General features: G+C 43.9%; 1 protein-coding gene across 3 annotated transcripts in view; it reads right to left on the bottom strand.

The window, feature by feature from the left end:
* Nucleotides 1–16,587, bottom strand: part of ARID5B (AT-rich interaction domain 5B) — a 259,355-nt gene that overhangs the window by 15,766 nt on the left and 227,002 nt on the right. The window lies entirely within an intron of this gene.

Below are 16,587 nucleotides of genomic sequence, written 5' to 3'. Positions count from 1 at the left end.
CTAATTCATGCCCTGGATCTGCATTCTTGAAACGGTTACCAAATTTAGTTTCGAATTAGATACTTCTTCCTTCCCATCCTGGCCCTGCTTCTTGATGCCTCTTGCAATACTCTTCCTGCAGTCTCTATGCCATCTAGCTAGGCGATTTTTGGCCACAAGCAACATAAAAATAAGAGATATTCTTTCAGCAAAGCACATGCTAAAAGGAGATGCTAATGGACACAGAACTTTCCTGCCCTTTTCCTTCCCCTAATCACCTTCTCTAAAAAACTGACTATGAAGTTTATAGAAACAATATGGCCAGAAAGGCACAAGCCCAGAGGGGTTGCAGTGAAGAACTGGGCAAATCTGAGCAGAGCTGGAAAAAAACATCCCCATTTTCTTCTGCCTGTGGTGGCTGTACCAGAGGTTTCGGGGGACTGTAAGGGGATAGTGTGTGGGGAAGATCTGCCGCTGGCAGGAATCTCCTGCTGGCATCTAACTTTATCTAGACCAGGGGTAGAAACTGCGGCCCTCCAGATGTCCATCGACTACAATTCCCAGGAGCCCCCTGCCAGCCTTTGCTGGCAGGGGCTCCTGGGAATTGTAGTCCATGGACATCTGGAGGGCCGCAGTTTGACTACCCCTGATCTAGACCATCATGTTCACATATCTGCAAGTGGAGGCAGAGTAGAGGGGTTGAGAGAATTTCAACCGGAAATGCAGGAGGCAGCTGTCCTTCCACAATCCATCTCTCATCACATCGCCCTTTAGGATTAACAGTTGTCTCTACAATCTGAACCTCAACTTCAGAGATAGAAAGTTTTACAATGCATTCAACATGATTTCATTAATAATATCCGTCTGAAGGACTAATACAACGCTCGGTCTAATTTCTACAGTCTAAACTTTAATAAGGCAATTGGGTAAAAAAATCGGTTTCTTTGAAGAGAAATACACGTTTGCCTTTTAAACTTAGCAGTCTGTTCAAATTTCAAACTTCCTTAACTGCAGCCTCATCTGTGAGTTCAGGAGAGACAACTCTTGCTCAGGCACAGATTGTTTAAAAAAAATTGTTTCAGAACCTGCTCCAAGTCATGCAGTTTTAATTTAAGATACTTTTAGATGTTCAAACGCAGTTTGGCTTCAAGAGAGCTGGGATTAGCTTGCTTGCGATTTCACATTTTAATAAAATGCAACATAAATTATGTTAAAATGTAAACCTAATTTATGCCATATTAGAAGCAAAATTCATTATCTGAGCATGCTCTGACATGAGTATGTGCAGAGAGGCGTGAATAATATTTTCGAGCCCTGAATTTGGCGGCAGGCCAGTAATGAAGCTAAGCAACGTCCATGGGGAATATTGGTCTTCAGATCCCATTACAGACAGAGTTTAAACATGTTACAGCTGCTAAAACTGAAAATGGCTCTCTCTACACAGGCTTAGTGAAATAATACGGACTCTGCCAAATGCTTGCTTCCCACTGTAACATTACAGTTAATGTTTTTATGTAATAAAAAGAAACATAGCACGGCAGAATAAGGGGGGGGGAAACACAATCCAGTTTGTGCGTGAGGTTGGAAATTTCATCAGAGAAAAGCTCGAAAGATTCGAAAAACGCTCCAGCATCTTCCAGTGTCGGGGACTTTTCAACCAGGGAGATAAGGCTGGGTTAGAATAAAGCAGGGGTAGTCAAACTGCGGCCCTCCAGATGTCCATGGACTACAATTCCCATGAGCCCCTGCCAACGTTTGCTGGCAGGGGCTCATGGGAATGGTAGTCCATGGACATCTGGAGGGCCGCAGTTTGACTACCCCTGGAATAAAGGAAACAGGTTTGACGAAGATACTTTTATTTTTGTAATGGCAGTAGTTGTTGGGATTGTAGAAAGGGTTGTTTGACTCTGTTTGGTTGCCATGGGAACACGTGGGCCAGTAGCAATCTGCATACTCCACCGGCAAATGTTTCAAAAGCTGTTCATAGCTTTAAATTAGAGGATTCTACTAAAACCCACCGCTGGCCTTTTAAAAATAAGATATTCTGTGTGATCACCCTCCGGCTTTAAGCTCGGGAATAGGAACAAGGGCGTACTTCCTCAAGGCCACTCAACAGCACTCTTTCTGAGAGGCCTTGTTGGGGTGATTTTAAATTTTGTCCACCCCCCAAAAAAAAGGGGGGGGAAGGAAAGCAATCCAGCAAGAAAGCGTCCTGCCCCTCTGCCGCCACAGGGACCCCCTCAAACTCATCAGGTCTAATGATAATTAGGAGCCCTGTGACAAGTTCTGACACTGGGGAAGGTGTTTTCATTTTTGCCCTGAACTCAGCAGCTGGCAGAGGGCAGCAGTAAAAATACATTTTGCAAAGATGGCCAAAGGTCTCGTGCCAGCAGCAGGAAATCGGGAATTAAATGTTTCTTGTATCTGGAGGGAGGCATGACTAAGGTAAAAAAGGAATCAAAACACAAGGAGAGCTTGTTCTAGGGCCAACGCTTCGCTCCCTTCGACAGAAAACTGTAACGCAGTGCTATTTCTCTCCAGTAACAGGGGGTTTTTTTTCCTTCCTTTTTTCAAAAAGCAACGTTAACAAGAGAACATAACGTAACGCCGTATTGTAAAGCTCGGAGGATTAAAATGATGTTTAACATTTGCCGTTTGACGGAGAGGTTTCCATTTGCTAGGCTTCTCAGTGAAATGTTTTTTTCTCCCTTCGGTTAGCCTGTCACGGTACAACACAATTACCCACAGGATGTGATCTTATCATCTGATTATTAGAAGCTGTTATAGTACAAGAGTAATAAAGCTTATGGAACAGTCAAACCCTGGGTTAACATACCATTACAACATCTCTCTCTCTCACACACACACACACGCTCACACTGTATTAGTCAAATGTAGGCCAATATTGCCCAACCCTGAAAGAATCTGGTTCTCTGCTCTACAAACAATTCCAGAGAATATCAACATGCCTGAAATTAGTAGCTTGTTTTTCCTGTGTTCGCTTCTCGTTATGCTGGAACTGAAACCCCTTATATGAGATGAAAGGAAGCATTTTCTAGCTCCAACCCCCAGAAGGCCTAGAATCAAGAATGACCTAAAGATACATGGGGCACACATGGCATCGGAACCAGTTTAAAGATTTGAGAGACCCCAGTAGAGCACAATTGCTGTGGGAGAGGCCAGACTGGGAGTACAGGGCCCCCCACAGTAGAAAGAGGTGTCATTCTGAGTGTATTTAAAGAGGAAACAAGAGGGAGAGGCTAAAGCCCTGATCCATGGCAGGGGGAGCACAGTGCAGGGCCTGTAGCATACGCTATACTAAGGTGACCAGATTTTAACATTGGTAAAACAGGACACCATTGACCGGGGGGGGGGGATTCTTGATTAAAAATCTGGTCTATATGGAGCAACAGAAAGTTTAACAGAATGCATAGAACGCAAAAATAGTATTGTAATATATATATATTTTAATTTCCACATAAGTACAATTTGCCAGATACCCCCAGGTGTCCCTCCAAAAGTGAGACAATCTGGTCACCTTATGCCAGTGGTCCGCAACCTTTTGGGGGTTGCGGACCGATGGGGGGGGAGGGCGATCCGGGCACTGTGCATGCGTGGCAGCCCCTGTGCAAATGCGCATGCGCGGCAGTTTCGCTCATTCGCGCATGCTCGGACCTGCCGCGCATGCACGTTTGCACCGCCGGTGTGCCGGTGGCCATGCTTCCCTCTCCCCCCCTCCAACAGAAGGAAGCTTGCCGGGCCGCAAGCTACTCAGCTGCTTTGGCGGCCGATTTGCTCGCAGCCTGGCGAGTTTTACGCTGGGGGGGCGGGGAGCCGGGCCCGGTAGTTGGGGACCACTGCCTTAAGCTATACAGATAAACTGGCTCTGCCTAGAATGTGCACAGAGTCAAACAAAGTGACCAATTATATCTGAGTTCTTAACAGTGGCTGCGTTTGTCAATGGAAGAAAGGGAGAAACCTATGAGATCTCGAGAGGGAATCTCCCTGAACCAAATGGAGACGTAGTCATGTGGTTGCAACAATATGCTATAATTATTAGTATTCACGCAAAACCATTCACGTACATAGGTGTTCATACATACATGACAAGACAGAGGTTCCTGCTCTTGAGAAACTTACAAGCTGAATTTCGACAGGAAAGGAAGAGGAGAGAAAGGAAAGGGCATTTATTTCCAAGTAGGTCAAAGCTGTGTTTGGTTGGTGGGTTTTGATAGTGGTGGGGGTCTGACCAATGCTTTCATCATAAATACAATCCAGTCCTAAAGATTAATTAAATGCATTATTTATAGGATAATTAACATAACTAGACTGTGTAAGCAGTAGCGTATTAAGGAGCAATTCTTTTAAAGGCAGCAGATTTCAGAACAGCATGGGGCTATTCCCCCCCCCCTTGGAATAATATAAGAATAACATTTTCCAGCCCAGAGCAGAAACAGTAGGGAAGTCTTCGCCATCAGACGAGTTCCTGATTAAATTCAGTGACTGTGAAAAGCAAGATTATCTCTTTTTTCCCCTTTAAAATAAAGACAACTGTAAAATCAATGCAACTTGGATGAACAAATCAGTTGTTGTATTAATCCTGACTTACTACAATCAGTGATATTACATTTAATTGTGCCCCCACCCCCCTTTCTAGGAAAAAAAAACACAAGATTTTGCTTGGCTAAACCTTGAATGAAATAATGGTGCCTGCTATGCTGGGTTTTTAGCTTTCTCCATCCTCTGATGTAATGAAAAATTCAATGTACTTCTCTGCAGCTGAAGTCAGAGGTCATCAAATCTATTACTGTAATGTAAGTAATCTGGCTTTCTGCCATCCTTTTAAAAAGGAATGGAATTGTGGAAGGGGGGACCCAGGGAGGCAGATAATTTTGTATTTACAAATTCTAAAATCCTCTGGGGACTCTATCTCATCTCCAACAAAAGGCAGAAACTTCACATTAGAAAAATGTATTTCACAGCATGTCAAACATGTCTTCATCATTATTAGTATTTCATAAAAGACATTAAGGGGGGGCCTCTTTTACTTCATTAGCCAACATTCCTTCTTCATGCCATGAGAAAAATATAGCTCCCCAAAAGATTTTTTTTAAGAGGGAAAAGAGATGCATAATTGTTTTGTATGCTTTTTGTATGCCTGTACCAAGCGACTATTATTTTAAGCCAAGCTCTGTTGAACAGAAAACAGTGGGAAAATTTGTGGTAGCAATAATAGTAATAAGGTTACGAGAACTGGGTAAGGCTTAAGTGAAAACGCTGGTTGGATCCAACCCACTGACCTGAAAGTGCATCAGTCTTTTAAAGATATTTTATTTTCACAGTACTGCAGGATCTCAAGGGAAGTCCCATTTAACACAGAAAATGGGAAAAAGCAAAATGCTTCATCCTCATCTTTATACAGCTTTCGCTGTATTCATATTTGGCTAAGTGGGCAGAGAGTGGGTGGGGCCGGGTGAGGGGCCAATCCCTCACAAGGACAGACAGCAGTTCTAGCCAATAGGGTGAGGGCACAATCTAGGCCCTCACCAGGACAGGCCAGAAAGCGACGGGGAAGCGGCAGGACACTGTGAATTCACAAGGAGGCCTTCCCCTTTGAGGTGTGCGTCTAGGCCCCAGGGGAAGGCTGCACTGCTCCCGGGGAGGGAGGCTCGAAGAGGCCCTGGGGGGAAGACTGTGCCATCGTCGGGGGGGGGGGGGGAGGCCTTCCCATCGGGCTCAGAAACGCCACACCTGAGGGCAATGCTGCCTCTATGTGTCTGATGGGTGGCCGCGGCGGCGGGGGGGGGGGCTTTCAAAGCCCGTTTTCATGAACGGGCTTTGTGTCTAATCCTATTTATAACTTGCAATGGCACAGATTGAAACTGGGCACTATAACATTAATAACAGGACATTAACGTGGACACTAGTACTTGTGCCGGTGAATCTCTGACACCCATGTTCAGGAGGAAACGTGCTTGTGACAACCGATGGGGGTTCAATGATCGTTGATGTTATATAATCATGTGCTTAGAGCAGGGACTCCCAACCAGGGGTCTCAGGACTCCCAAGAGTCTGTGGAAGCTCTGGAGGGGTCTTTCCCCTCTTGCCTCAATGGACTCAACCATAAGCTAGGAAACTGGCAGCTTCATTGCTCCTCCTCTCGTCCTCCTGAGCGTTTCTCTTGTGATTTCTGTGCGAGGGAGAGGGCGGAGCCTGCATGCCTATTGCCACCTTAAACTGCTTCCTTTATCTTCCTCCCTACAAATTGGGAATGGCTAGTTCACACTAATACGATGCCTTCTCGGGCAATCTGAAGCCATTAAGCCATTCTAAATTCACTGAAGGAAACTGATTTAGAAGGATCTAACAATGCTTAGGATTGCACTGTTCCGAGCCCCCCCCCCCCAACACGGCTCTTTCTGTTGAAGGAGGCTGTGGATTCTGTGTAGGCCCAGCTCTTCTGAGAGCCTTCCGCTTAAGTTTCTCTTTTAAGCGTTCTCTAAAAGATGCTCATCAGAAATGGTCAGACGGCGTGCTAAACATTCTCCGCTGTCTATTTATGTGTCAAAATTAGTAATAGCTGGAGAGGGAATTTCTGCTGAAAAGTGCTTAGTGCGTGCCAATAGCAACTCCAGTTCCATGTCTGGCTGCTTCTTATTCCTCCTTCCTGGATTAGTCACAAGGGGAATACCAACCAATCAGGGATCCCATTTTTAACGGCATGACTTCTAAGTGCTACTAACTAATTAGACTTGACTGTCTGAAAGGCTCTTTGAAGGAAATAACACAAATAAAATGAATATTTTGCAAGGTGAGATCAAAAATGGCCCAGGTAAATGGAAGTGTTTTCCACACTACTGCTTGTGAAATACAGGAAGTGGTTGTAGTTTAGCCATAATTCGAACTCTTGGCAATCCAAGAACCAAAAAGAAAAAAAAAATTCTATGCTCTCTCAAAGTGTAGGCAATTCCAAGGCAGGTGAGTATATGTGATTTTTGTTCCCCAAGGTGCACAGGGAATGGCAAAAACTAATTCTTGTGGCCTACATTTGAAACTGATCAGTCCGTGACCAGGTACAGAGTAGTCTAAGCCCTGGAAGGAAATGTTCTCCTTTTAAGCAATGCTAAACTAAAACACTTCATGCATCTCTTACTACTGGCTTTCATGCCAACTCCAAAAATTGCTAAACAAGCCATGAACAAATCTTGCAACACACACACACACACACGTTCTAAGACTAAAGAATTAAGAAACTTCTCTAAGGGGTAAACAATTACATTCTTCTGTCACTTGATACTTTAATTTTAATATTTTTAGCGGGGTGGAGGGAGGAGGAGGAGAGAAACATGCTTTCAGACTTCTCAATAGTCCTTTTGTTAAAGCATCCATTACTCACATAATTGAAAAGATGTTTGTTCAGCGGCATGCTTGAGAGTACAGTTATTTAATCTTAATGATAAAGCCCCAAGGAAAGAAATAGCAGAAACCCTCTTGTTATTTATCAAAACTGGAAGGGAGAAGAGTAAGGCCACGGCAAATAATTGATCTTCAGTCTCTCCCACTGGATGGAAAACTAGCTACACAACCGCACAAATTGCAAACATTCCCCAAAAGATAGTTAAGTGTCCCTAACTGTTTTTAGAACAGGCAACAAGAGACATAAGGAGATCAGACACTGTTATTTCAGCTAATGTGTTTGCTTTTCGTTATACTTGGGTCTTCACAAATGTACCCCCAGGAGACTAGCAGAATTGTTTTCCTCTATAAACCAATGTTTGGTTGTTTTAAGGTGAGTGCTTGCAGATTTTCAATGTGAGGAAGCTTGAGTGAAGAAAAGCCATCTGAGAACAGCACCTACTGGTACACATCTGTAATGTCATGAATCTCCTGCTCTCCCCAGCTCCAGAAGTGACTTTCTAATTGTTTTTTAAAAATGTAAATGAGGGAACAGTTAAAGAATAAGCCATATTGGGCACGTAAAACAAAATCAACCCAGCAGTCTTTTAGAAGCGAAGGCAGAGGGACAAAATGGACAGCTGAGCTATTAACTCATTTGCCAGCACACAGATTGGCTATGCAGACTGTGGACCCCCCCCCAGCAAGGAAATGGGTCTCATACTATAATGGAAGAATTTGCTGCAACTTTCTCTTTTGATATTATCTCTGGCTGCACCCTCAAGATGAATGTTTGATTGCACAAACCACATTTGGTTTCCAGTTTAAACAGGTATCACTGCACTTGTAGTTTAGTGGTTTTTGTCTATGACCTTCACTTTTTTCCATTATGGCCAAATGCCAGAACAAACACGTTTGCTTACTTAATAGAAGGATTTGGTGGTGGGGGGTGGGGAAGACAGGAGCAAACAAAAACAGAACCAACTGAGCTAGTGTGACAAAGACAAATCTTTGCTTTCTTTCTTTTTTCTTTTTGGTTAAACAAAGAACTAGTTATAGTTTACAGCATGGAATAATGCCGGATTAAATTTCACCTCAGGATGTTTTCACACTCAAGCTACCCTCCCCCCCCCAATAAAACACACACACCCATATTAATTACACCTTGTAGTAAAGATAATCATAAAGATTTGTATATAGACGTTATAATAGGCTCCTTGGCTTCCTCTTTGAGGAGACGGGTGGTTAGCACTTACAGATGCCTTCTGAAATGTGCACGCTTTTTACAAAGTTATCTCTGAACGCTTTAAGCAATCTGAGCCATTTTTCAGATGGAATACGAGACTCTCTTGTGTATTAAATTACTTCCCAATGTAAGAAAACATCGTTCCAGCTGTTGCATGAACCCGTATCCAAGGCCTTATGCTGACCTAACTTGCTTTTGTGGGTAAAAATAGATTTTTTGCTTTTCATTTTGTGTGACGGGGAGACTGGAAGAGGAGACATTTTACCTTATATAAAACTCTTACAGGCACTTCAGTCGTATACTCTTAAACAAAAAAATTTCAGCAAAACCCAGGCCTTGAACTGCTTGGCTACGTTACAAATGACTGATCCGAAAGCAAGACAGATTAGCTGATAATTTTCCTTGCCAGGATCCGTAGTGAGGAGTGTGGCGGTCCAGCCCAAAGACTGCTAAGAGGCCTCCGACTTGTTCTCCCAAGAATCAGGTTACATTTTAAAATATAATAAACCCCTTGCTGTTATGGCTGTGGAATGAGGCCCTTTAAACCAAGAAATCACTGTAACCAATAAAAGGGACCATCTGTCTGAGTATGCGGGGAGTCCATAACAATAGCTCTGAGGTGTCAAGTGCCCCGTTCATTTCAATCCAGCTGCCTATGATATTTTAAATGTCAACATTGTTAACGGACATTGCCGCTTATTAGAGCATGCAGGAAAGGGAAATAAACATCGACACAATATGAATAACGTGGTCCCAGCGTGTCCCCAAATGGAGGAGGGTTCGCAAAGCGCTAGAGGGGATGAGAAGAGCATGTCAATAGTGAAGCAAAGATAATATTCTGCTTTTAATACGCTACAGTAAGTTAACATGATTATGGAGGGGATTATTTCACTGTGCTCTATGTACAGGCCTAGCCACAGCCCTGTTTTCCAAAGTTTAGGAAGCACAAAGGGGGAAATTAGGGAGTCTTCCCCAAAGCTCCTTCCCCAAATATCCAGGAATTTCCCAACCTGGGCTCATTCACTCACTTTCAAGGTGCTTTTGTAGCTGGATTTTCCTGCGCGGAACAGGACAATCTAAAGTGCATTGAAAGTACTTTATCCAACATGTGCGGAATGGATCCTGGACTCATTCTGCTCCTGTAGGATAGTGCACTTTCCATGTGCTTTTGCAGCTGGATTTACCTGTGCATAATAGGAAAATTTACTTTGAAAGTGCATTGAAAGTACTTTATCCAACATTTGCGGAATGGGTCCTGGATCTGGCACTTCCTCCCCCCCTGCCTTCCCCAGCAACAGCCAACGGGGAATCTGGCTACCTTTCAGGGGAATAAGGTATAGAGGAATAAGATAAGGTATTGACAACACAAAGCCATACATATTCCCGCACCCCAGAATCTTAACATCCCCATATACAATCATAGGGAGGCGGAAATCAAAGATACCCAGTGGGCTTTACCAAGGGATGAGGCTCCGTTAGCTGCCACAGGGGTAATCATGGCTTTCATTGCCCCTGGTTGCTTTTTTTCATAGGACGAAAGCAAAATTCGTTTCCCAAAATTCTCTTGTTAAAGTGAACGTTGATAATAAATACACATCAAATGTTTTCTGAATGTTTCAATATTTACTGAATATTCAATATCTACATTTTGACATCCCATGGCAATTTTACTTCACAATACTATATGAGAGTCTGTTCCAATATTTCAAATGTAATAGATGACATTAGACAGGTTTCGTTAGTTGGCATGCAAAAATATTTAGCATCCAGTAATATCTGACAGCTTCTCAGTATGGCATTTCGTCTTTGACGCCTGCCAAATTTATTAATTAAAATATTTATATACTCTGCCTTTCCTCCTCGCCCATGGCGGCTTAAAGTATTAATTAAAACATCACACGTTAAAACCAAAATAAAATAACAAATCCCAAATACCTTCTTCCCCCAAAGATGCCAGCTGTTCACCAAAAATCAAAAACAAAACCCTGGCAAACAAGTAAGACTTGCAGGGCTGAATGAAATCAAACAGATGATAAAAGTCCTGAGGAACTTCAAAGGAAGGAGGAAATTAATATTCAGATTCGAACTTTAAGGACAAAAATGCATATACAAAACCCAAATGGAAATTTTAGAGATATTTGAATATTTGCAAACATGAAATTATTTTCTACCACACCCCGCAGGTAAGCTTGGAGCTTTTCTCAGTATGACCGTTTATGTACTGGGAACTTCACTGTCCTAGCTCTTGTGCAGGAGCACAAATCGGGGGTGGATGAGACACACCAGGCCAAATGCTCCCCCATGAGGATGCAGGAAGAGGTGGGGCAACCTGCTATGACGAAAACTCCAGCCTGTAGCCCACCATGAAACCTCCAGTGCATAAACGGTCTATAAGAAGCAGGACTGAAGTGGAAAGGGCTTTGCAGCAAACCCGCTGATCAGCTTGCATAGCACTGGAATCCAGCACAACTCAGGGGGGCACCCCTGGGCATGAACTCACCCATTGCTTCCTCCTCCAAAATGGCTGCAGTGCAGGAGTAGATAACTACTGATCCATTTGCCACACCTGATCTGAGGTCTGAGCCCAGTGGTCCCTGGGGCACTGACAGATGTGGGGGCTTGGCCCTACTTGCTCCTGGCCACCAGAGGGCTCTCAAATTACATAGCCCACTAGAAAATTTCCCTGTAAATTAAACGGTCTGTCCCCTCCTGCCAAGGCTCTTTCTTGAGGGGGAAGGACTTCTCTCACTGGAGAAAGAGCCTCTTCAGCTGGAGGAAGTAGAGATATAGAATATAAGCCATTAATTGTGGTGTTATTTCTGTCCATATACAGAAGTACTGCTCACCGGATTCACTAAAACTTATGTTGCAAACAGCCCTGAGCCCATGTGGGAAGGCCGGTATAACAATCTAATAAATGAATAAACACATAGCTAATTATTCTGGATTATACAGAGATTTGCAAATGCCCATGTAAAACATGTTGAATGGATACAGTCCTCTAGAAGCGGATATATGACAGAAGCACTCTGTGTTTTCCTGCCGAGAAACTGAGGCATATTTACGCAAAGGAGTTTGCTCCCTAATGACACACCATTGTGTATTATACTATGATGACAGGTGATGATACTTTACAAATGGTTTAAAATTGCGCAAAATTTTACTAATCAGGAAAATGACTGTTCAGAGTTTGAGTATTTTTGTTATCAACAGTTTAACACTCTGAGCTGTTCTGAAGACCAGAATTTTAATAGCAGGAGTGCTCCTTGCTAGTTTTCAGGTCCCAGAACTGAAAATAGATTAAAAGTCCACATAAAGCAACAGGATATGTACTCATCTCTACCTACAATTATCAGATTCAAAGGACTGAGAGCAAATATCAACAAACAGTGGTGGAGGAGGGAGGCAAACAGTAAGACTTCAGCTTAGAATTCACTTAACTTTATTACGGTATTAGTCAATTCAATTCAAAGTCGATTTAGCCATATTAGCTAGTAGACAGAGTCAAGGAGTTTATCCCGGAAGTTATAGTTCTAATGTTTATGATCAGTAGGGATTTTGTTGGTTGTTTTTCCTTGAATCCCATAAAATATCCCATTTAGATAGTTAACATTCATTGTTTCATCTCAACATGAGATGTATTTGTTTGATTCATGTAAATGGGCACATGCACATCGGTAAACACAGCTTGACTTCTACAAGCTGAGAAATGTTTCCCGCTGGCATTGGGAATTTCCCCATTCCACAGCTGGAGGAAGTGCCAGGAGGAAGCTCCCACGCCCTCTGCCTATGTGCCTTGCCCAGTTGCCGTACATTCCTGGCCTTCACTGCCAATCTGTTCCTTTGCTATCTTAAAGAAGGTTCAAATTGATTGAAGGTGGAACTTCACCCTTCCATTCCATCTCATCAGTGGTTTTTACCTTCCTCCCTGCTTCGGTTCTTTGTCACGGTTTTTGCAGAATAGATGTGATCTTAATGCCACGGACTACATGTATACCAAATTGCAACACTATCTAGACTAAAACAGTTCCGCAGGGCGGGAGCTCTTCCACCAGGCCTTTGGATGAGGCCAGGCACAACCAACCAACATCTGCCGGGCCCCTGCCCCCCCCCCCCCGGGAAACCCACTAAGACTCCTGGACATGTTTGAATTACTATTGTTTATGTTATACTATTACCTGGTTATATCAGTTAATAATATGAATGTTATAGTTATTATATGTATGGTTCCATGTATAATTTCATTTATATGTAAACTGCTCTGAGCCTTCGAGGAGGGCAGTATATAAATATGAATGAATGAATAAATAAATAAATCTATTCAGAAAGTAACGTGCGGCAAGCCTTCTACCATTTACGCCAAGCCAAGCTGTTAGTGCCCTACTTGGCACCAGAACACCTAGCCACAGGGCTTCATGGGATGGTCACCTCTAGACTGGACTTCTCCAACTTGCTCTATGCAGGCCTATCCTTATCCTTGACCCGGAAACTGCAATTGGTTCAGAACGCCGTGGCCAGGATTCTCACCAATACACCGTGGAGATCCCACATCCGGCCTATACTTCAACAACTCAGCTGGTTCCCCACTGAATTCCAGATCAGGCTTAAGGTTTTGATTCTTACCTTCAAGGCCATATGAGGTCTGGGCCTAGTGTACCTGAGAGACCGTCTCTCTGCCTATATCCCCAAAACAAAATTACATTCTGCCACCGCCATCTGGCTGGTGATCTCTGGCCCCAAGGAAGCACGGTGGTCCTCAACAAGGGCGAAAGCCTTTTCTGTCCTGGCCCCCACCTGATGGAACAAGCTCCCTGAAGAGATCAGGGCCCTGCCTGAACTCCCACAATTTCTCAGGGCCTGCAAAAGGCCTGCAAAGTGCCTTCACCGGGCATTCGGCTGAGACCGAACGAACCCAACAACATCCACTGGTCCCCCTCAGACATCCCCTCCATGACCTGAACCAGTCTGACCTCTCTGGGGGCCTTAGCTAAGTTGCCGTTCTTGTTATATTGGTGTTAATTAAGACCACTGATATTGTGTTGATTTAGAACCACTGCTGGATTATTTTTTTCAGTGTGGCAAAAAGCCTGCGAAGAGGGACAGAACGCTTTTAAAAGTTCTGTTGTCTGGAGTGAGGTCGTCAAGGCTTCCCTGTCCTACGTAGAACAATATTGCATAAGAAAAAGCGGCGTCACAGAGAACAGAGATCCCAGAAAACTGCTGCAGATCAGAGCATGTCTGAAGCAGGATTCATGGGGGAGGGGGGTCTTCCCTTCTCACACTTGGAGCTATCCGGTGTTGGGGAAGAAGGCATTCCTTCCCTGTGTGTTTACATTTTTTTGAAAAACCCTCCATCATTCTTGTGCTCTGGTACCACTAGCAGTTTATCTTAATCCTGTGTGGCAGGCGAAGTTATAGCTCCTCCGATTTATCTTGCGGAAGCATACACACAACCAACAAAAGGGTCAAGTCCTCCCCATATAATATTGCAGTGGTAGAAAAGGTTTAAAGTGGGCACCTGACTTGACTGAACAGTCCGTTTGCTTTCTAAAACTGCATTTTAAGACATCCGTGCTCTCAAAAGCACGGCGATGTAGCGCCCTGTCATCTGTGTGCTTTGTTTTAAAATTTCTGATGAAAATCACAACGTTCTGCTCATTTACACGACTGCACCTCTTTACTCAGGGAAGCTGGCAAGCATGCATTTTTGTGCAAAAGTTAAAAAAAAAAAGCCCTTGACTGAGAGCCACACCTGACTTGCTATCACTATTTCTGCATAACGCTGGAAAGGATGTCATTCTAGGGCTGGGGTAGCCAAACTACGGCCCTCCAGATGTCCATGGACAACTCCAGGGGTAGCCAAACTACGGCCCTCCAGATGTCCATGGACTACTCCAGGGGTAGCCAAATTACGGCCCTCCAGATATCCATGGACTACTCCAGGGGTAGCCAAACTACGGCCCTCCAGATATCCATGGACTACTCCAGGGGTAGCCAAATTACGGCCCTCCAGATGTCCATGGACAACTCCAGGGGTAGCCAAATTACGGCCCTCCAGATATCCATGGACTACTCCAGGGGTAGCCAAACTACGGCCCTCCAGATATCCATGGACTACTCCAGGGGTAGCCAAACTACGGCCCTCCAGATGTCCATGGACAACTCCAGGGGTAGCCAAATTACGGCCCTCCAGATATCCATGGACTACTCCAGGGGTAGCCAAATTACGGCCCTCCAGATATCCATGGACTACTCCAGGGGTAGCCAAACTACGGCCCTCCAGATGTCCATGGACTACTCCAGGGATAGCCAAACTACGGCCCTCCAGATGTCCATGGACTACTCCAGGGGTAGCCAAATTACGGCCCTCCAGATGTCCATGGACTACTCCAGGGGTAGCCAAACTACGGCCCTCCAGATGTCCATGGACTACTCCAGGGGTAGCCAAACTACGGCCCTCCAGATGTCCATGGACTACTCCAGGGGTAATCAAACTACGGCCCTCCAGATGTCCATGGACTACAATTCCCATGAGCCCCTGCTAGCAACCGTTGGCAGGGGCTCATGGGAATTGTAGTCCATGGGCATCTGGAGGGCCACAGTTTGACTACCCCTGTTCTAGGGGGAAACTAGCCATTTTCAGTATATGTTTTGTCCTTGTTTAATTCCTGATGATAACAGGTAGAGAGTCAGGGCTCTGGCAAGCGAGCCGGGAAGAATTTCAGAAAGGCAGACTTGTGCTGCTGGGTACGAGAAGTTCTACCAGCATCAAAGCTCCTTCAGCTTCATAACATGAGTACAGCCTGTTTTCACTTGATGTGATCACCCAAGGTAACTTACAGAGGAGAATTCAAGCCTCGTGACCAAAATAACAGCAGCAGCTTGTAATCTTTGCAAGTGTTGAGTCATGCACATAGCAACAGACCCACAATGGGAAAACATTAATGCTTTTTATATTGGTAATCATCTGTAACATGAGCAATTAAGAACAGTCCTAATGGACTATGGCCAAGAGCCTGGCACTAATATTAAAGACTGACAGAGATGAATAGGTTTGGAAGCAAAACTGGGCTGACAAAGACATTTTTATTAAACACTTGGGCTGATTTGATTTAAACCAATCGGAAAGGCAGGTTCAGACCAGTCAGCCCTACAGCGACAAGAATGCATTCGTGGCCATTATGCAATTCCTGTTACCTTTTAAATAAAATAAAAAAAACATCAATTGATTTGACAAAACACACATGCACACAAAACCTAACCAACCTGGACTTGCATTATTGAACTCATTAAAAAAAAAAAGGGTGGGGGGAGAGAAAAGCCTGCAATGTGTATCTAAAAATAACACTTATTGAACCCACCGGCAGCATCCTCGTGGTTTTTTAAATGAAACTGCTCACAGGATATTAGACATATACAATTAAGCATAGATACATTCATAAATCAGTTGCAGCCTACTTATTTAATCTGGGGGAGAAGCCTTAACCAATAAAGCTTTTATACACGATTTGGAAGTTTAAAAGAGCAATGCTGTTGGTTTTGACAGCAGTTCTTCTGTGTCTCGGGCAGATGTCCTTCCTGAATCTGTTACCTGGGATCGATTTGTTAAAGGGACAGTGGCAATTAAACCTGGAGGCTGAATTGCAAAGGATACACAAGCCACAGGTACAGTGAACCACGAAAAACAGTAATTCAAATGGCTTAGAGGATCTTTCTACACTGTTTCTAATAGAGCTTTAGTCTAATGCCAGCAAGCGTTTGTTTGTTAAAACCAGCAGGGAAAACACAGCAAAATCGCACAACTCAGGGACCTCCTCAAGTGAGCTAAATATATCCAGCCTTTGTCCTCCAGAACTTATGTAGAATATTTGCTAAGAAAACTAACCAATGCCATCAATTGTCCCAACCCCGCTTGTGGTGAGGGATGATATAAAAATCAAATTATAAATTATAAATAAATGAATAAG

This window comes from Paroedura picta, chromosome 8 (assembly GCF_049243985.1).
Source record: "Paroedura picta isolate Pp20150507F chromosome 8, Ppicta_v3.0, whole genome shotgun sequence".
NCBI lineage: Eukaryota > Metazoa > Chordata > Lepidosauria > Squamata > Gekkonidae > Paroedura > Paroedura picta.
Note: the sequence above shows the minus strand (reverse complement) of the source record. Positions and strands in the feature narration are given on the sequence as shown.